The sequence below is a fragment of the Lissotriton vulgaris genome, chromosome 3_1 (assembly GCF_964263255.1).
Source record: "Lissotriton vulgaris chromosome 3_1, aLisVul1.2, whole genome shotgun sequence".
Classification (NCBI taxonomy): domain Eukaryota; kingdom Metazoa; phylum Chordata; class Amphibia; order Caudata; family Salamandridae; genus Lissotriton; species Lissotriton vulgaris.
Genome location: NC_141689.1, coordinates 1,037,215,786 through 1,037,237,249, shown reverse-complemented (window position 1 = coordinate 1,037,237,249; position 21,464 = coordinate 1,037,215,786). Strand labels below are relative to the sequence as shown.

The 21,464-nt window shown below is 46.0% G+C and overlaps 1 protein-coding gene across 1 annotated transcript in view; it reads left to right on the top strand.

Annotated features, from left to right (window-relative positions):
• Window positions 1-21,464, top strand: part of METTL14 (methyltransferase 14, N6-adenosine-methyltransferase non-catalytic subunit) — a 205,733-nt gene that overhangs the window by 133,823 nt on the left and 50,446 nt on the right. The window lies entirely within an intron of this gene.

The window sequence follows — 21,464 nt, the reverse complement described above, 5'->3', positions numbered from 1 at the left end:
TTGTAAGTAAATAATAATTTGAATCATGATATAATTCTCAATTGCTCACACTTGCATATAAGATGTCATTTTTAAAGGCGTAAGCTACAAGAGAAAGATATCTATTATCATTTAACCAGTCAGCATTTTGATATAGAACACTGTTTTGTGCTGTGTTACACAACAAAGGGCAACCAAAGAAGGGCAGAGTATATAATTCAATTGATAAAAATGGACTTGACATTTGAGTGGGAGTGAACTATTACTTCAGGTGACCTAATGATGGCACTTGATGTTACAATCCTTGCTGCCTAAGGTGCCTTTGCATCTTTAGAGTGCCTGTGAATTACACTAGTTCAGGCAAAGGTTTTCCTGATTGTGCAGCCAGTGAAGAAGAAAGCTGGGAAAGCAGAAAGATTTTGAAGAAAATAAACACCACTTTATTGAAAAGAAAACATCTGTCATGGTACAGTTTCAAAAACTAAAAGGATGCTATAATTATTGAAATCCAAAATGTAGAAGGATTACCAGAGAATACTCTTCAGTTAACTTATTGTTGTGCATGCATTCCGATGTGTACTTCTGGACTCTGAGTTCTTGACTTGCAAATCTTCCCAGGCACTACACTGGATCAGGAAAACTTTTGCAAAACTCCTGCATGTCAACAGGTGGGAAAGTTGCCCCCAAAGACCGTATGCTTTAGACTGTTTCATACATACTAGGAGCAGATGTCAGTTACATATCTGCATGATGTCTGCTTGGGGTTCCCCCACACCAAACATACTAGTAGAGCAAGTGAAAAATGCTTCCGATGCCCTTCAAAACCATCAGGGAGAGGGTTCCTAAACTAAGCTGCTAAGCAAAAGAAGTAAGACTAGGACCAGGAACAAACCAGGTCAAAAGAAATGTTCCTTGTCCAGATCATCAACATCAGGAAAGTCAAAAGACAAGTAAAAAAGCATTGGAAAAGTATGCATGGCTGTTGATGCCCAGAAATTCCAGGTCCTTGGAGAGGTTTCTCAGGTGGCTTTTCAGAAACCAGACTCCGTCTTTACCTTCCTCCTTGGATCCAATGCCAACCCTGAATTCAATGTGCTCCAAATTCCCCAGGCCATTGTCGACGCTACTGCAAGTTGAGGCCTTCATATAGGCCATGTTGCAGATATTTTTCCTCCTTTTCTGGCCCCCACAAACCCAGCAAGGACTCCATCCAAATTATTCACTAGCTGGCCCTCCCTCAGTACCACCTGACCCGGGGCAAAGCCTGCTTGGACCACTTTGGATTCTGACACGGGGTCACACACCACAGTCTGTGCTACTAGTTTCTCCGGTCATTCCTCCACTGGTGCTACCACCGACTCCGCAGTACTGGGATCCAGCTCTGTCTCGTATTCATATAGGCTTCAGCCCACATACGCCTCACCCTTTGGAGCCTGGTTTCTTGGACTTAGGAACTGTACTATAAAATGTTAAGTGGGTGATGGAACAAACACCTTTCAAGTTTTGTCCGCAATGCCATTCAAAATACCCTAGGACTGACCTACATTGGGTCTGTAACCTTTGTCTATCTTCTGAGCACAACGAGCTTGAGTGCAACGTTCCTTTAGATCCAAAAAGACTCTTTGTGACCATTGAGCCCGACGTTTAGAGATGTTCCAGAGGGGCAGTGACGGTCCGGTGGACCTCTTTGGTGGGGAAGAGTGTTCTGAACACCATGCCACGGCGCCAGCAACTGATGAAGAAGTGTTCTCTTCAGAGGAAAATGACAACACCCACCTGGAAATTGAGGAATTACCAGCTGCACAGACCCCTACACAGAGCAGGCCTTATCGAAAGGCCATGCATGGGCTCAAGAACATCTCAAACAACCCAGTGGGCCACCACTACCTTCAGGTCATTGTATGCACCGAGGACATACTTTGAACATTATGTCCTGCCCTAGCTCGGCTCCCGAAAAAACAGCTAAGCCAGTTTGCTCGGCACCGACCACGCTGGGCTGTGCACCGAAATTGTTGGCAGTGAAATTGGCAGCAATTAATTCTCCATCGGCACGGATTCCTTCTGAAGCCTGCTGGCACATCAGTCGAAGCCAAAACAGTTGAGCCATTCTTTCCTTAACTCCAAAAGAAAATAGATGCCCTTCAGAGACCCTTGTTAATTCAGAGACAGGCGGGAAAATTATAACTAGACCATCGAAAGGGACCGCTTTTGTTAAAAAATGCATTAGATAAAGCCCCAGTGCTAAAAGCAAAGAAGAAAGAGGAGAAGACCACCAGCCCATTGCCTGAACCCCTTTTACCATTCCAACAGATACAGGAACCACCTTCCATACAATCCTCACACTGAGACTCTCTCGCATATACACCACAAGGATCACCAGTTCTGTTACATGAGAAATAGGAGTGTGAAGAATTAGCCCCTATATCACCACATCTATACCCCTGTTAGCAGGCCTCATTGCTGAAGCCCCTGGAGACTCTGAGCCAGACCTCTACCCAGCTCGGCAATACACTTTAGATTATTTGTCCACTTATGCAGAGCTAGTAGCCAGAACAGCACTATCTCCCTAGGCTTAATTGTATGTTAAGGCACACGGGGATATCTTCAAGGAACCTGTCAATGTATGGTGATTATACCTCCTGTAGACAAAAAATACAAGACATCTCAAGCAGATCCACCTTATGTTAAAGGCCAACTTACACCAGACTCTCTTGTGCAAACAGCAAAGAAAAGGGCTAACTCCCAAACTAAAGGGGAACCTACCCCCTCCACACCTGACAATGAAAGCAAGAGAACAGACACAGCAGGGAAAAGACCAGCAGCACAATCTACTATCCAATGGTGGATTCTGTAATTCTGTAAAGCAGATATGACAGAGCCGCATGGGACAAAATATAGAAATTCCTCCGATATCTTTCCGAAGAACACTGTGAAGGAGGGGCAAGAGTTGGTGTCTGAGAGAAAGCTCTTATCAAACACTACCATAAGATGTGCCATTGATGCTGCTTAGCAGCTCGGGGCATCAATTTAAGCCTCATTCTTAGACAGCAAGTATGGCTTTGGGTATCAGGCTTTAAACCAGAGTACAACAGAACTTGTTGGCTCTCCCATTAGACAGGGAACATCTGTTTGGGGGCCACAAGTAGAAAACATCTTTAAAAAATGAAAAAAGACACAAACTGGGTGGACTTCAAACACCTTCTTTCCGTGTTTCTTTTTGACGCACTTCCTTTTGTGAAGGCTCAAAGAAAATACGGCAGGAAACCTCTACAACAAATAACCGGTACACCCTGGCGAGTAGAGGCTATTCCAGAGGCACATATAGGGGAAATAATTCAAGAGGAAGAGGCAAGTATCCCTCACCCGAATCTACCCTTCTACATCCACCAAATCCTGACTTTCCAATCTTACCCCTGATCACATAATGCCTGTTGGGGGTCACTTACAATAGTCCCTACCCATTTGACGAAACATCACCTCTGACCAGTGGGTACTGGACATTATAGCAAAAGGTTATTGCCTGGAGCTCATTTCCACACCTTCCACAATACCACCTCGCAAATACAAAATTTCACCAAAGCACATAAAGCTGCTCATAGAAGAAGTACAACCCTTCCTTCTCGAAGAAGTGCCACCACAACATTCGGGATTAGGAGTATACTCCCTGTACTTTCTAATACCCCAAAAAGATGTCTCACTCGGGCATATTCTTGATCAAATGCATTTGTTCAGATTATTTCCATATGGTCACCCTTCAAGAAGGTATACCTCTTCTCTAGCAGGGAGACTTTGACCACACTCAACCTCAAATATGCTTATTTTCACATACTAGTTCACCCAGCGCATTGGTGTTAATTCGGGTTTTTGGTCAATGGCAAACACTTTCTGTTCAAGGTAGTCCCATTGGGGGTCACTACAGCTCCCAGGGTATTCACAAAGTGCCTTGCAGTAGTAGTCGCCCACCTAAGAAGACAAAACAGTCCCGTCTTCCCTTATCTGGACAACTGACTTACCAGACGTTCAACCCATCAATTATGCAGCATACACACTCTGGAGACTTTACATCAGTATAGCAAAATCCCACTTCTAACCACAACAAATTAAACCATACTTAAGAGCAATTCTAAATGCAGATAAATGGTTGGCATATCCAAATGCTGCAAGAATTCAGTCTTTCCAGATGATCTTCAGCGCTTCCAACCACAATCTCAGGTAACAGCCAGAACAGTTACACGTCTTGTAGGCATGATGGCTTCCTGCATTGCAATAGTGCCTCATGCAAGACTGAATTTGCGTCCACTGCTGGAATACCTAGCGCAATAATGGACTCCAATGGAGTGTCACTGGGAAGATCTAGTGTTGGTCAGCCGTAGCTACTCGCTCTCATCTGTAGTGGAACAACAACAACAATCTGTTACATGGGCAGCCTTTTCGCCACCCAATTCCGCAGGAGACCATCAAAACAGACTCCTCCCTTATGAGTGGGGAGCACATCTAAACAATTTTACCATCCAAGGACATGTGAAATTCCTGATTTCTGGGTTTCCAATCAATTACCTAGAGTTCCTAGCAGTACGGCTAGCGGTAAAAGCTTTTCTTCCACACCTAGTGGGAGAAGTAGTTCTAGTTCGAATTGACAACACCAGAACCATGTTTTAGGTATGGATACAATGGGGGACTTAGTCTCCACAACTCTCTCAGCTCTCGCAACAAATCTGGAGGTGGGCTCTACGTCACAAAATAAACCTACTGGCGGGACACCTCCCAGGAACACAGAACGATTTTGCGCACCTCCTCAGCAAGACGCTGCAACTAGCCCACAAGTCCTCCACCAATACTTCCTACGGTGGGGCTTTCCTCAAATAGATCTATTCGCAACCGCTGAAACCGCAAAATGCTCAGACATCGCTTCTGGGTTCCAAAACCTATAGTCCAAAGACAATGCTCTCTGGATGACCTGGTCGGAGATATTTGTTTGCACTTTTTTTCTTGTCCCCCCACTTCCATTTCTGGTTTGTAAGTTAAGGCAGACATCCCTCACCCTCATTTTAGTAGCACCAACTTGGGCGCGCCAACCATGGTATACAACACTTCTGGAACTGTCACTGGTCCCTCACGAGATCAGATCGGACATTCTTGTACAGAACCCTGGAGAAATACACCAACCAGACCCCAGGACATTCAACATTGCGATTTGGTTCCTGAGGTCCTAACATTTTGCTACCTTTAACTACCACTTGGAACTAAGGCCTAATCAAAGAGGCAAGTAGACCTACTACGCAGCAAAGTGGAAACAATTTGTTAACTATTCTCAATCTAAACAAATTGACCCACTCACACCAGCATTACAGGATATTGTCTGCTAACTGCTACATCTACAAAGCTGTGGATTAGCATTTACTTCTCTCAGGCTTCACCTAGTCGCAGTGGCTGCATATCTACAAATTAGACAGCATATGTCTGTTTTCAAGATTCCAGTAATCAAAGCTTTTATAGAAGGCCTCAAAATGGTAACCTTAACATTGTTCTCACTAGGCTTATGGAGCCCCCTTTTTGAGCCCCTTCATCAAATCCAATTCCTTTCTTGGAAAATGGCTTTTATAGTCGCTATAGCTTTCTTAACCGCATCACTGCTGCGGTGATTTTTCCCCTACGCGGCTTTTTTTCAAAAGCCGCGTTAGATGACGAGCTCAGCTCGTCATCCGCACACGCCCCCGTGGCTGATGACGAGCTGAGCTCGTCATCAGCATCGAAGGGGTTAAGATGTGTTGCCGAACTCCAGGCATTAACCTTAGAAGAACCTTTCTTTAGTCCTTTTTACCAACCCAAAATTTTCTACCAAAGGCGGTGTCCCAATTCCACCTCAATCAATCTATAGACCTTCCGTTTTTTCCCTCAAACAGAATCATTTGCAGAAAGGGCACTGCATGTACTAGATGCCAAAAGAACACTCGTATTCTATAGATAGCATAAAATCATTTAGAAAGACTCAAGGTATTTGTTGCCTTTTCAAAACCTCACAAAGGGAAGGCTGTCTCGAAACTGGTATTAGTAGATAGATATTCAAATGCATACAAACCTGCTATGCCGAAGCAAAGAGAACCTTAACAGTTCCTCCAAAAGCTCACTCCTCTTGCAAGAAGGGAGCGCCCATTGCCTTCCTAGGGAACATTCCAGTAGCTCATTTTGCAAAGGATCTACCTGGTCTACACTTCATACCTACACAAAACACTACTGTGTGAATGTATTAGCTAGACAAGAGACCAGGGTTGGCCAAGAAGTACTACGTGTGCTCTTTCAAACAACTGCAACACCCACAGTCTAGCCACTGCATTAAGGAAGACTAATTTGCTGTCTATGCACATCATGTGTATCTGCAGCCACACATGACTTGAACAGAAAATGTTACTTACCCATTAGACATCTGTTCGTCGCATGTAGTGCTGTAGATTCACATGTGCCCACTCTCCTCCCCGAACACCTGTGGCCTTTGCAGCAATCTTTCAAACTCACACTTATTCTTTCTATGGGCATCCATCTCTACATAGCTTAGCAAATCACTCCATCCTCACTCACCGCACGGCAGAAAACAATCTTCAAGGCCCATGTGACTTACCAGCAAGAGGAAGAATCACCGAATCTCATGACTTGATTAATTTCTACGACGAAAAACAACTTACACATATCCGGACCCAACACTTGGTGGAGGAAGCATGCCCAGCATTTGAATCTGCAGCACTACATGTCACAAACAATTGTCTAATGGGTAAGTAACATTTTCCTTTAATTGCTGCCACTTTTGCATGTAATGTTAGTATTATAGCATTTTTAAGAAATTGAAAAATAAACATTGCTGAAAAATAAATATAATGTTGGATCTAGTAAGGATGTTAAAATTAATTCAAATACATTTAAAACTAATTTAATTTAACATATAAATGTATGTTTACTAACATATTTTAGTTAGTCATTTTATTTAACATGGATGCTGTTTTGCTGTCTGTTCACTCCTTTTTCTTCCCCCTCCCAACCTGTTCCTCTGTTAAATTTTCTTTTCACACATCTGCTGAACGAAGATATCTGATGCAACTTTGTGTGAGATGTTGACTTGGTATATGATGCTCACTAGTTCTAGTGATCACCCTGTACCATGCCAAGCAACCCTTATGATGATTGCTTGTAAGTCAACCTTATAGACCAGCTATCCTAGTAGCGTGGACAAAGCAGTCTTAGGCTAAACTCTGTAAAGGCATGTGAAGCAAGCTGTTTTACCATACACAAATACCAAATGAAAGTACACCACACAGATATATATTGAAAATATATATATATATATATATATATATGTTCGAGGCATGTGGGCTGCTGAATTCATATCTGTGCATAGATCGCCGCCTAGTGTTGGGTCCGGATGATTGCACATTGTTGTCCTGGAAGAGTCTTCGAAGTATCACGAGATAGGTGGCTCCTCCCCTGGACTACAGTGCGCATGGGCATCCTCTCCATCCTCATATTGGGTTTTTTACGCCATTGGGTTCGGATGTTACTATCTTAGCTCTTTCTACAAAGCCAAAAGGCTTTCGACAGCGTCGGTATCGTTTCGTTCGGTACCGGTAACTTTGCTTCGAGAGGACATCGAGGAATCAGATGGTTTTTCTTTCCACACTCGACCCGATCTTCGATCTACGATGGAAAGAAGCCCATTCAAGAGGTGTCCACTTTGCAATGCAAAATACCCGCACATCGATGTCCACCCGGTGTGCAACAAGTGCCTGTCCCCGGATCACAGCGAAGCCAACTGTAAGGCCTGTGCCCGGTTCAGGTCGAAGAAAACTCTTCGGATTCGACGCGCGGCTCGATTAGAGTCGCAGAGATCAGCGCCTCATCCAGAAAACATCTTCGGGACCGAAGACTAAGAGGTCATTGATCTGGAGGATCGGGAAGAACACTCGGATCCTGTTTCGGAGCATGACTCCGAGTATGACGCCGAAGATGAAGAGATATTGGAAGAAGAAGAAAACGTTGTCGATAAGGTAGGAGACAACGCAGAGGCCCTTGGGGCCGCAGAAGATAGCTCAGGCGAGGAGCTGGGCCCAACCGTTCATACGGGGGCCGACGATGAAGTACTCGATGAGGCTCAGGTCGAGGGATCGCCACAAGGCCTTACTCAAGATCTATCGAATCGTTCTACAGCCCCGCATAAAGGCCCGGCTACGGACATATATAAAGAGCCATCGGTATCGAAAATGCCATCGGTCGATCCAATGAAATCGAAACCGAAAGCATCACTACCAAAAACAAAAGTGCAGCTAACTCTGGTCGGTTCCAAGGCCTCAAACCCCTCGGAGCCGAAGAAACAGAAGAAGGCCATCGATACTGGGAAGTTCAAAAAGGTCATTGAGCCGAAGGTTGGGGCACTGAAGACCAAGGTCAAGGCTGTCGAACCAAAGAAGTCCGCGCCAAAAAGAGTCGACGCAGACAAAAGGCTGGAACCGACAGAGGGGGTCGATCCTCGGACAAGGCCGAAACCAAGACAAAGACTGTCTCCAAGGAGCCTGTTGAGTCGACGCAGCCGACCCCATTCGTATGTGTAGAAAAAGCTTTATTCGATTTTTGTAAATTTAAAAAATCATAAAAGCAACAGCATCAAAAATCAATACACATGTACATACATAAAACAGTACAATGAAGGAAATACGTAACAATATTTACATTGAATTAAAAACGCAGTACATTTTTCCTTTTTAAAAAGACACTCTTTAAAAAACTAGTCATAGTTGCCACACAAAATTCATCATCTAGTAGCTAGAGATACATCAAAGCAGGACGACAATGTCGCCATGGGCCATATTTATTCAGTAGAGGTTTGATCCAACGGGCTCTTTCATTTTGATAAAAACCACAAAAACAGATCACGTGCAATGTTGATTGAACAGAACTCCCGTCACAAGGACAGTTAAGTTTTTTTGACCAATCATTAGTTTGAGGGAAAGACGCTAAGCGGTAAAAAATGTCAAATCTAAATCTGGTGAGTAGGTACCTATCAAAGCCCCCAGAGCACCAGATCAGATAAGACTGCATATTGTCAGAGGTGAGCAAAGAATGGTGCCGCAATACCGAGACTTTGTTGAACTCAACTGCTAACCTCAAAGATTCCAAGTGAGCCCAGCATTCTTTCTTTAGGGCTGCCCTCGTGATCCTACATAATCCCTTCGGATCAATATAATACTCAGGTTTGCCCAAGTCATGGCAAAACTTTCGAATATAAGTTAGCCATGGTATTTTGTGAGAGTTATCTAGGGCCATTACGTCAAGCATAATTTCTCTATTTAAAGCTAACTCGTCCGCGGTCCAGACCCGGTGCCAGAGGAGTAAAGGTTGCATCGCAATCAGATCGCTAATATGGCGGACACCCAGCTCAGCGTGGCAATTATATACAGAAGTACTAGGCGGAACAGCTAAAATAAACCTTAAAAAAGCATTTTCTACAAATTGTAGTTCTCTAGAATCAAGTATGCCCCAGACGCCTGCCCCATATATCGCTGTACTTACACATTTGGCTGCATAAATCTTAAGTAAAATAACTGGGGGTCTTTTTCCCATTTTACGCGAAAAGGCCATAAGTGCTGCTGTGGCCTTTTTAAACGATAAAATTCTACTCCTAATTGCTGGGCCCCAGTGTCCAGCACCCTCCAGAACTACTCCCAAATATGTGAAAGTTTTAGTGGTCTGCACTTTATCCCTACCAGCAAACAGTTTGCATGTTTTGGACTTTCCTCTGGAACAAACCATCACAAAGGTTTTCTTTACATTTAGGGACAAACCCCTAGAATCCATAAAATTAATATACGTATCTAGGGCTAGCTGCAGACCCCTCTCGGTTCTGGCCATAATAACGGCGTTGTCCGCATATAGTAGGGACGCTATTTGTTTAGAGTTGATTCTGGGTGAATCGATAACCTTGGACTCCAGGACCTCTTCAAGGTCATTCGTATAAAGATTAAAAAGTAGGGGCGCAAGGACACATCCTTGTCTCACCCCTCGTTTCACATGAAATGGCTTGGTACATTCCCCACTGACACCAAATCTCAACCTAGCCCTAGCCCCAGCATAAAGTTGCCTTAAAAATGAGATAATGGGCTCATCAATTTTAAGATTTTCCAACACCTCCCATAAACGATCATGCCTTACACAATCAAACGCGGCACTAAGATCAACAAATTCCGCATAAAGTTTTTCAGCCTTAGCCTGTACATATTTCCCTTGGAGAAGTGTAAAATGTAAAACCTGTTCAACAGTGCCCATCCCTTCTCTAAAACCATATTGAACCTGGGATAGGACTCCTGCATCTTTGGCCCATGATAATAGTCTGTTTAGGACAACCCTTCCCGCTATCTTCATAAAAGAATCAAGAAGGGAGATGGGACGATAACACAAAGGATTCTCTCTATCTCCCTTCTTGAAAATGGGAATAATGATGGAGTCGGACCAAGTTTTAGGGAGGCCCAGCTCACCGCTTGCATCCATCACTCTTTTCAGGATAGGGGACCATAAATCAGCAGAGTTTTTAAACAAATCAATAGGTACCCCATCAATACCCGGGTCCTTACTTCCCTTACTCTGCTCAATGGCTAAAGTTATTTCGCCAGTTGAAATTCCCAGATTAACTTGCTTAAAGGACCGAGTTGCCTCTTTTTCAATACCCTCCATGTCAACTAGTTTTAGGGTCTCCCCAGGGTTATAGACTTCCGAGAAGAAGTTGATCCAGGAAGTTTCGCTAATGGCAACCTCTATCCTCGCGTTCGTTGATGCACTGAAAAACGGTGCATTAACTGCACGCCAGAATTGGGCACAATCCTTAGATTGAGCAGCGAGAACCAAATTGTTCCAGGCCTCCTGTTTGATGTTTTTCTTACATTTACTTCTGGACAATCGATAGATTTTTCTGCAATTTGCCACCTCTACTGGGTCCCTAATCTTTTTGTGAAGAGCAACCTTCAAGAGGGAATGTGCCTTAGAACAGGCCGCGTCAAACCATGTATTAGCCGATGTCTTGAGAGAAGAATCTCGCCCGCTCCGTGACAAACTATTTCTGATATTGTATGAGATAGTTTCAAAAGAGTTTCAAAAGCTTTCAGCACATCTTCGCTAGAAGTCTCTTCATCTAAACACCTCTCAATTTGGGCAAGAGATCCACTGACAATCTTATTGTGCATGATCTATGCGTCGATGTTACTCCATTTAATAGTATACCCGTTTAGTCTGGGCATTTCACAAGATTTCAGCCATGACAGTCTCTCTATCAGGGAATTGTGTTGTGCCTGTGGAAATCTTATGGAAAAGGAGAGGGGAAGATGATCGCTAAACCCTACCGGGTGGGTGAAAAAATCTGTATACCAGGAGGCGTGACTTTCAGAGGCTATGATATAATCAATAGTGGTACCGTAACCTCTCCCCACAAAAGTTGCACCAAAACCAACACAGGGAGTGCATATTCTATTTACAAAGTTTAAATTATGAGATGCCATCAGTTCATTCAATGAATCCCCCCGTCCTGATGGGAAAAATGTGGGGATAGATCATCTACACCTTCCCCGATAAATCCACACCCCCCTGCTGTTAGGTCACACAAATTAAGGTTAAGGCCCCCCCCCACCTACAATAATACAATCCCTCCCCTTTGGGACGCAAGTCCCCAGTAAAGCCTTGTTCAGTGCGAAAACTGTATCAATTAATATACATTTATTCGGGTTATTATAGATGTTAATCAGAATAATATCGGCCTTTACAGCCAACCGAATTGAGAGAATCTGGAAATGACTTCCCTGGTTAACTACCTTAATTTTCACAGCACCCAGAAGGTTGGAGACAAATATACAAAGCCCACCGCTGTTCCTCCCACGTTTAGATGGAAGAGCCGCAACATGAAATGTGCTATACCCGTTTAGATTGACCGGATCAATGGACCAAGTTTCTTGGAAACACAGTATACCAAATGCATTTACAAAATCAATCCAGGAGGAATCCAAGGCCCTATCCTTGATACCTGCAATATTCCAAAATAGAAAGCTGTAGTTGGGAGCTGTTGTACTCATACACCGTGCAGTTGAAAGCACGCTGGCCTGCCCAATTGCTCCAGCGGCAGGTGCTTCCACGGGTGCAAAACCTAAGTTACAGATGTTAACTTCTGGGTCGGTGACATGGTCTTCTGGAGTAGCAAAAGCCAAATCATTGGCGATTGCTAAACCAGGTTCCACACAAAGCCCCAAAGCATTCTCAGTGGTTGATCCATTACTTTGACCTACTAAAACATCTGGGCCAATGTCACGAGAAGTCAAAATTGGGGAATGTATCGAACAGGTCAGTACTGGAGATTTCCCACTCAGTCAGTCCCCCCCCTCCAGGTCGCGCAAGCCATCATAACGATTATGGATGGGAATTTGGAACTGGTTAGAAGGCCAAGGGACAGATGGAACAAATGCATTACTAGGGTGCAGGTTCCAAAGATCTGAGAGGGCCTGACGAGCAGGGTAAGCAGGGGTTACAAACTGTGGTGCCATTGGTGGTATAGGAACATTATGAAAATCTTCTGGATAGTAATAACGAGATCTCCTTGTATAATTGGTCTGTGGATGCCTTAGTGGTCTAATAGGTCTCTCCGTTTTAGGAAACCATGTACTTGGCTTCCTAACCGGGCTTAACAAATCTCTGGGGTAGAAGTAGGGCAAATCTCTTGGAATAATTGAGCTGCCACCTGAGGGGGAAGACCAATTCAGAATGTAACTGGCCGCCCTTTTATCCTTGAAGCTGATTATAACGATGTCCCCTGGGATATTTTTTGGGCTGGGACCCAACCACGTAAGACGTCGTACCATAAGTATTTCGCCATGTAAGTGTGGGGGTAGTGGCCGGTTCTGTTTTAGCCAGTGAATGACTTTATTCTTAAGTTGAGATTGGTCTTCTTTCTTACCCGGTTCTGAAACTGGGAAAGCCGTTAGAATCACTACGAAAGGGGCTGCCTCTGGGGGGAGGTTTACTCTGTCTTTTGGATATATGAATCTTAGCTGGGTCATTTGCAACTACAGGCCTAGGTATGGTATTACCTATAGACGGACACCCCCTTATTTCACTATCCGGCTTATTGGCTACTTGTCTAAAAGATAAACCAGCAGGTGACACAACATTTCTGAGCTGTTTATCCTGGGACCGTGGGGCTGAAGCCTGGGGGACGTTACTGGGAGTAGGAACGAGGGGTATCACCGTAGAACCCTTAGTGCTCGTATGGGACCCCTTAATAACTTTCTCTAACTCCTCTAATTGCACAGTTATCTTCTTTAACCTCTCTACCAAAGGCAAGGTGAAAGATCTAAACAATTTCTCAATACCCTCCATAAGGTCAGAACCCTGCTGAACTGGGGCCGGGGTAGTGATCGCAGGGGAGGAGGGTGAATTTAAAGATAACTGGGCTGACTTTTTAGTACAAAGGGGGGGCACCGTTTTTTTCTTAGCTAAGCCGGGTCCCTTTCTACGCCTTTTCTTAGGCGGAGGACCAGGACCACGGTGAATGGCCACATCGTCCGGTCTACCATTGGTCTTAGGAGATTGCGCAGTCACTAATAGCAAATCTTCTTTCAAAAGTTCCACCTCGTCATGGATGCTAATTAGCGAGGCGGAAAGATTAATGATAGAGTTTGGGGCAGGTATAGAAATCGGGTAGGGATCCCTATCTTGAAGTAGTAGGGGAATACTGGAGTCCAACGAGAGCTCAGGGGACTTAGAGCCTTCGGCTCTGTCTGATACCATTGGCGAGGCAGGGAAAACAGGGCCTTGTGTGGATCTGTTGTTTTTAATGAGCTCAATCGAACGGCGCCTATTAGCGCGTCGCTCGGCTAAAACTAGATCCCTATCGGCTGTAAGAGCCGATCTGATAACAAAATTATCCAGAGTGCCCTGTTTGGCTCCCGCATCCTCAGTTAATATAGGGGTGGCTAAAGACATTTCCCCAAATCAATTTATCAGGCCAACAAGGGGAACACAGAAGACAAATTACTTATAGCCTGGGACAGAATAATAGTCCGTGTCCTACCAGACACCGACAAATACAATAATATAAGAGAAACAAGGAAACGTTAGAGCACCTCTCAAATGCGTTGCCAGCACAGGGACGAGCAGAAAGAGGGGAGCCCAGGCCAGGCTCCTCTGGCCTCTGAGGGCCTCAGAGGGCCCGCCCTATGCCCGGGCTTAGCCCCGGGCGCTACCGCGCAGCGGTTTCCTCTACCAGTAATGTAGAGCTAGGGCGGGGGGGGCGTGACCGGCAGGGAGAGCGGCCTCAGGTGATAGGAGCAGGTACTCCTGGGAAGTTGAGTCTCTGCTATGTCACTCGCAGCCCTGCCGGTACCTGCAATCACCGTACCACACAGTCCCGCAAACCCCTCAGCCCCGCAGCTCCAGACAACGCAGCGGGACCCGCGGAGCGGGTCCGGCAAGTAGTTAGACAAATCCTGCCCTCACTGCCTCACAGGGAGAGTCCGCTGCAGGTAAGATCCTTGTCAAATTCCACTGTTGGCAAAGCGTTCGTGGTCAGAGGCGTTTCGTATCCAAACAGGTGTCGGAGTCCCTCCAACGCATCAAAGAAAAGGCTGCAGCGGTCGAACCAAAGAAGGCCCCAACCCCGAAGTTGGTCGGAAAAATTCAGACCGCATCGACACCAATCAAATTTGCGTTGCCACCGATGGTGCGACCGAAAATGTTCGAACCGAAAAAAGGTATCGGAGCTATTAAAGGAGTGTCGATGGGACTAGGGGCTACAGAGAAGCCTGAAGAACAGGAGTCGAGGCAGTTCATCGACTCGGACACTGGTAGACTATCCATGTATAAGAGGAAAATAATACCAGAAACACCCATGGAGTCCTATAAAATTCCATTAAAGAAGAAGAAGGATTCACCCACATCACCAGTTCTTGTGGAACCTCTGCAGTCCTATGGACAAGAACCTCAGTCTTTTTCACCCACATACTCAGATGTGGATGCAGAGGATGACGATAATGAGGATGACACTTATTTGGACACTGATCCCGACGATCAGAACCAACCATGGGCAGACCCAGCTGAGCCAAGGGGATCCACAGAATGCCCCTGACACACATACATACAATGTAAAAACTTCTCCTACTGAGGACACTACTGCCTTTAACGCCCTTATTGAAAGAGCGGCAGGTAACCATGATGTGCAACTACATGCTGACCCTATTGAGGAAGATTTTCTGGTCGACACCTTTTCCACTTCGGAAAGAAACGTCAAGACTCTGCCCATGCTGAAAGGGGTCCTTAAGCATGCGGATAACATTTTTAAGGAGACCACCAGAGCAAGGGTGTTAAACCCTAGAATTGAAAAAAAATATAGGCCGGCACCTGTGGACCCTACTTATATAAGAGGACAGTTGCCATTGGACTCATTAGTTGTTTCTAATGCACGTAATAGAGCAAACTCCCAGACTACAGGTGATGCTCCTCCTCCTGACAAGGAGTCGAAAGTACTGGAAACTTCGGGAAAAAGGGTGGCAGCGCAGGCCGCTAACATCTGGCGCATTGCCAACACTCCGGCACTCTTAGCCAGATATGACAGGGCCCATTATGATACCCTTGAGACACTGTTGCAACACCTACCAGATCAGTACAAGGAGGGAGCGGAGCTACTAATCCAAGAAGGGAAGCTTATAACCAATGCTTCCATCAAGTGCGCGCTAGACGCAGCTGACACTGCAGCCAGAGCCATTAACACTAGCGTCCTGTTAAGGAGACATGCCTGGTTAAGAATCTCGGGATTCAAACCAGAGATACAAACTACTATCCTCAATCAGCCAGTTAACCCGGACTACTTATTTAGACCTGAGGTTGACACCACCCTTGAAAAGATTAAAAAAGACACTGAGACTGCAAAGTCTATGGGGGCTCTCCAGTCACAGCAGTTTCGGGGGGGCTCCTTTCGTCGCTCCAATAATAGAGGACCTTCAAGAGGCCAAAACACACAGCAGACACAGTTTAATAAAGGAGGTACACAAACCACCTACAATATACACAACAGGGGTGGCTATCGTGGAAACAACATCAAGGGCAGAGGAAGAGGAAACAACAATTCCAGATCCTCTACCAATAACAAACAGTGACGCCCTGTCACTGCCCCGACCATATAACACCTGTCGGGGGGCGACTGCAACAGTTCCTGCCGGTCTGGAAATCCATCACCACAGACAGGTGGGTGAGAGACATTGTCCAGTACGGGTACTGTCTAGAGCTGACATCCACTCCACCCAACATACCACCAAGACACCGTCCTATGTTCGCAGAGCACTTACACTTATTGCAGCAGGAGGTCGTCAGCATCCTGCAAAAAGGAGCCATAGAGCTCGTGCCTGTAGAGGACGAAGGCTCAGGGGTGTACTCTCTGTATTTCTTAATACCCAAAAAGGATGGGTTTCTCAGACGCATACTGGACCTAAGGCCTCTAAACGGATACATTCTGTCAGAGCATTTTCATATGCTCACCTTACAGCAGGTTCTACCGTTACTCAGTCAGGGAGACTTCCTCGCAACACTAGATCTAAAAGATGCGTATTTCCATATACCCATACACCCATCACACAGAAAGTATCTCAGGTTCACTATTCAAGACCAACATTATCAGTTCAAAGTCCTCCCTTTCGGAGTAACGACAGCACCCAGGGTGTTCACAAAGTGCCTGGCGACAGTAGCAGCACACCTAAGGAGACAGCACATACATGTCTACCCTTATCTGGACGACTGGCTTATTCAAGCAAAGACGGCCCAGCAGTGTGCCAGCCACATGTCCCACGCCATTCATCTTCTTCACAGTCTGGGATTCTCGCTGAATTATCCAAAGTCACATCTCCAGCCCGCCCACGAGCGACAGTACCTGAGCGCGACAATAGACACTCTGGCAGCCAAAGCTCAGCCAAATTCAGTGAGGATAAACAGCATGCAATTGCTGATACAGAAATTCAGAACCCAACACTCGCTTCCAGCAAGTGTTTATGCAGTTGATAGGCATGATGGCCTCCTGCATCTTCATAGTCCCGCACGCGAGACTACATATGCGCTCGCTTCAGGAGTGCATGGCACGTCAGTGGAATCAGGCTCAAGGACAATGGAAAGACCTAGTGTTGGTGAGCGGTCGGGCATACAACTCTCTGCATTGGTGGAACCCACAAAACCTTTGCAAGGGCCGACCGTTCCAAGAGCCTGTACCACAAATAATACTGACGACGGACGCATCTCTCCAAGGATGGGGAGCTCATGTACTCCATTACACAGTGCAGGGACTATGGACGACACAGCAGAAGAAGATGCACATCAACCTTCTGGAATTGATGGCAATCTTCATGGCAATGAAAGCTTTCAAAGTACACCTGTGCAACAAGGTCGTGTTGATCCGGATGGACAACATGACTGCCATGTACTACATACAGAAGCAGTAAGGAACACACTCTCCACAGTTGTCTCCTCTGGCTCAAAGCATGTGGAAGTGGGCCATTCAGAGGATCATCTTCCTCATGGCGGAACACCTCCCGGGCAAGGACAACCAGATGGCGGATCTGCTCAGCAGACACAGCCACCAGAAGCACGAGTGGGAGATACATCCATCAGTACTCCAACCGTACTTCCAGTAGTGGGGTCATCCAGAGATAGACCTATTCGCCACAAGGGAAAACGCAAAATGCCAAAGCTTCACCGCCAGGTTCCCACATCCGCAGTCACAGGGCAATGCGATATGGATGAACTGGTCAGGCAGGTTTGCGTACGCGCTACATGCCAAGAACAGATGCATACTGGTAAGTAGCATATTCGTTATTTACTACAAATATCCCCTATACTCTTTATGAGCACAGAAGCAAATGCGTTAAAACAAAACACAGTTTAAATACTCAAAAGTTGCACAATATGGATGAGCCCTAGGGGCCACCTAAACCGTATACTAAAATAGTGGTATAAGAACCACCTAGCTGAAAGGAAGTAGGCCTAGGGCCTTGGGAATCGCTGGAGCTGTTCGGGACAGTGAAGAAGTCGGGAAAGGCCCGCGGGACTCGGGTGCAGCGCTTAAAGTGCACGCATACACCAATGCAATGTCAATGCTGCGTAAAAGTTAGAAAGTTAGTGTTTAAGGAACCTTCCGACTGATCTAGAAGGACGAAACTTTAGACATATACACTAGAGGTGTGTACCAGTGTAGGAACACCGGCGTTGCTGAGTTACCTCACCCACAGGAAGCGGGTGCACAGGTGCAAAGTAATGTCGGGTTTCGTCACGCAGGTCGATGGTGCCTGAAGATGAAGATGCTGCAGGCGGGTCGTCGGGGAGAGTTCCGGTGGATCCAAGGGTGGATCTGAAGTGGTGAAGACCTGAAATCAGAGGGGACAATGTTCAAAGTCACTAGCCAGTGACTACCGTGGAACCAGGATGGAACCAGGCGATGTCGGGTGCAAACAGGCGATGAGGTGTAGCTTGTCTCCGCAGCCACGTGGACACGAAGAGGTCGAGGACGTCCAGGAGTCGATCACGAGCTGTCCCATGAAGGCTCTAGCTGATGGCGGTGTCGGCGACTTGATCGGAGCAAACAGGCCTTGGCTAATGCAAGCCACGCAGGAAGTGAAGAAAGCTTATCACTCGGATCAGCAAGGTCAGAGCAGGTGCTCCTTTTCAGGGGAGCGAGGGCAAGTCTGGAGCAACCAGACCCGCAGTGTTGATTGTCGGTTTCGTCGCCAAGATGGCCGCTAGCCGCGTGGCAAGTGGCCAGGATGGCGCGTCGAGTGGCAAAGTTCAAAAGGGCCCCACGCAGATTGTGGAGATGCTGGAGGGCTGATCTTCGGTGCAAATGCTGCTCAGTGGTGGGTCTTCTCAAACCCCAAAGCACAGCGTTGAGGGTGCCTCGGGTGCTGCGCAGTCAGCTTCTCGGGGGGTCTTTCGAGATGGCCGGTCCCACGTCTCTCGGTGCCTCCACGGGTCTCTTCTTTGCAGGGACTGTGGATCGGGCTCTGAGATGTCTGGGAGTCTGGGTCTCGTCGGACTCTGGGCTCGGGCTCCGACAGGAGGCGGCGGCAAAGCAGACGTCGAGTTGCTGGATGGTGCCTGTGTTCACAGGGTGGCCACTCCTTGGCCACAAGGGAGATGCTCTTCAGTCCTCTGTGCAGCAGAATGTCGAAGTCCAGTCTTCTTCTTGGTTTCAAGTTGATTTCAGGATGATCTGAGGTGCTATGGCACTGCTCCCACTCTTATTCCCAATCTGAGGGGTGGATCACCTGCTAGGTCCCTCCTCTGGGTGGGACCAGGATGGGGGGCGGTTACACCCCCTTTCCTTTGTCCAGCTCCGCGCCAGGACTGGGGCTGGAAAGCACCGGTTTGGACTGGCTTATGCACGGGGACACCTTGTGTGCCCCAGGCATGTCTCAGTCTATTCAGCCCTGTCCTACCTAATACACAAAATCCTGTCTGGGGTTATGCTCACACCTCCCAAGGCAGGAAACCCTTTGTCCAAGCCTCCCTCGCTGGAAGGACTCCCAGCAGCAGGACGTCAGACTTGTCTGTGGTGGCAGCATCCATTTTGTGATGCTGAGGCTCTGGTTAACTTTAACCGGGGTTCAGGTTATGTACATGTCATGTCCCTCTAGAAGGGTGGAATGCTATCCCTGTCGACAGGACTGTCGAGGGGATAGTATTCCAAATCGTATGACACCTTACTCGACATGTTTTGATAAAGCCAAACCAAAGTTAAATATAACCGCGAAGATTATAATGCACTTAAGAGTATATGGTATGGCAATATCCCGGAACAGCTAAGGGAGTTGTTCCCGACAGCTGCAGACGGGCTCAGCTCGTGCCAGAGCGTCATCTCACATGAAACCAAGCACTCTGCCTCCAGGATTGCTGAGGCCTTCCATAGGAGTGGCTTATAGGTTAACATGTGTCCAGTTAGGGTTAGATATAGGGATACTATATCTAAGTAAGAGGTGATTACACCACTTACCCCAGCTGAGTGATCAGCCAGTTGTGTCAAATATGGAGGCCAGGCCAGGGGTGGCACAATACATGCTGCAGCCCCTGGTAGGCCTTGGATACACCTATGCCCTGGGTACCTGGAGTACACTGTTACAGGGGCCTATAAGGTGAACCAGTTCCAAATCGTAATGCACCTAAGGTACATGGAGTCCATTTTAAGGAGAGAGCAATTAGCCTGGGGCCCTGAATAGCAGGATCCCAGGCCAACTAAGTCAAAAACCAGCTAAACACCAGGCAAAAAGTTTGGGGGTAACCATAGTCAGATATCCACCTTCCTACACTTTGTATATATTGTGAATGAACTTTCGAGTGATGTAAATGTTCCAAATGTTCAGGGTCTTTTCTGCTGCAAGTTCTGTTGCTGGGTTAGCACTCTTCGGCTGATGTATGGGTCATTGTCAAGTCTTTCATTTTAGTTGAACTTTCTGTGAGGATGTGTTGCTGAGGCTGCAAGAAGCTTACTTGGAAAATAGTCCTTTAACTCTCCCTTGATGGGAATTAAGAAGCCGAATGGCAAGTGGAAAATCGTACAAGATCTCAAAGATTTACAAGATAGTGATTCCATGTTGTTGAGTGCTACCGGATCTAGCAGTAATTTTGTTCCAAATTTCATCAGGTGCAGAATGGTATACAGCTATCGACTTGTGCCAAGTGTTCTTCTTGATTCCTTTGCAGGAGTACTCCCAATTTCTTTTACTTTCTAATTTTTTAATAAATGTATTGTGTTGTATAAAATCCCACAAGGATATACTGAAAGGCCCTTTAGCCAAATCTTGAAAAAAGATCAAGAAGGTTTGCAATTCACTGTTGGTACAATATATTGATGACCTACTAGTGGTATCAAAAATAAAAGAAGATTGTAAACTCAATGCAATTGCACTGTTGAATCATCTAGCATAGATTGGGTATAGGGGTCTCGAACTAAAATGTGGAATTATTGAAAGGAAGTGATTTATCTTAGACACATATTGAAAAGGTGTGAGGAAAGGCTTAAAAGAACGTGTTTTTGCAATTCTGAAAATGAAACAGCTGACCACTCAGAGGTAGGTTTGGATGTTTCTGGGAACTGTTGGGTACAGCCATCAGTGGATTCCAACCTTTTCCTTGATTGTCAAACCTTTAGTAAGGTTGACATGCGGTGGTTAACATTCACGCTCCAGTACTACGTGACAAAGAATGTCCATGCTAAAAGAGTCTTTTGTCAAACACCCGCACTTTAGATGCCTTATTACAGTCTTTAATTTTATTTGTATTGCCATGAAAAAGATGGATGTGAATTTTTAATTCTCACGCAGAGGCATGGTGTTCTCTTGACCCCTATGGCCGGTTTGTTAGCTGTACTAGATCCCTTAGCAGCAAGTCTTCCAGAATGTTTGAAATCAGCTATAGCTGTTTGCATTCTCACTAAACAAAGT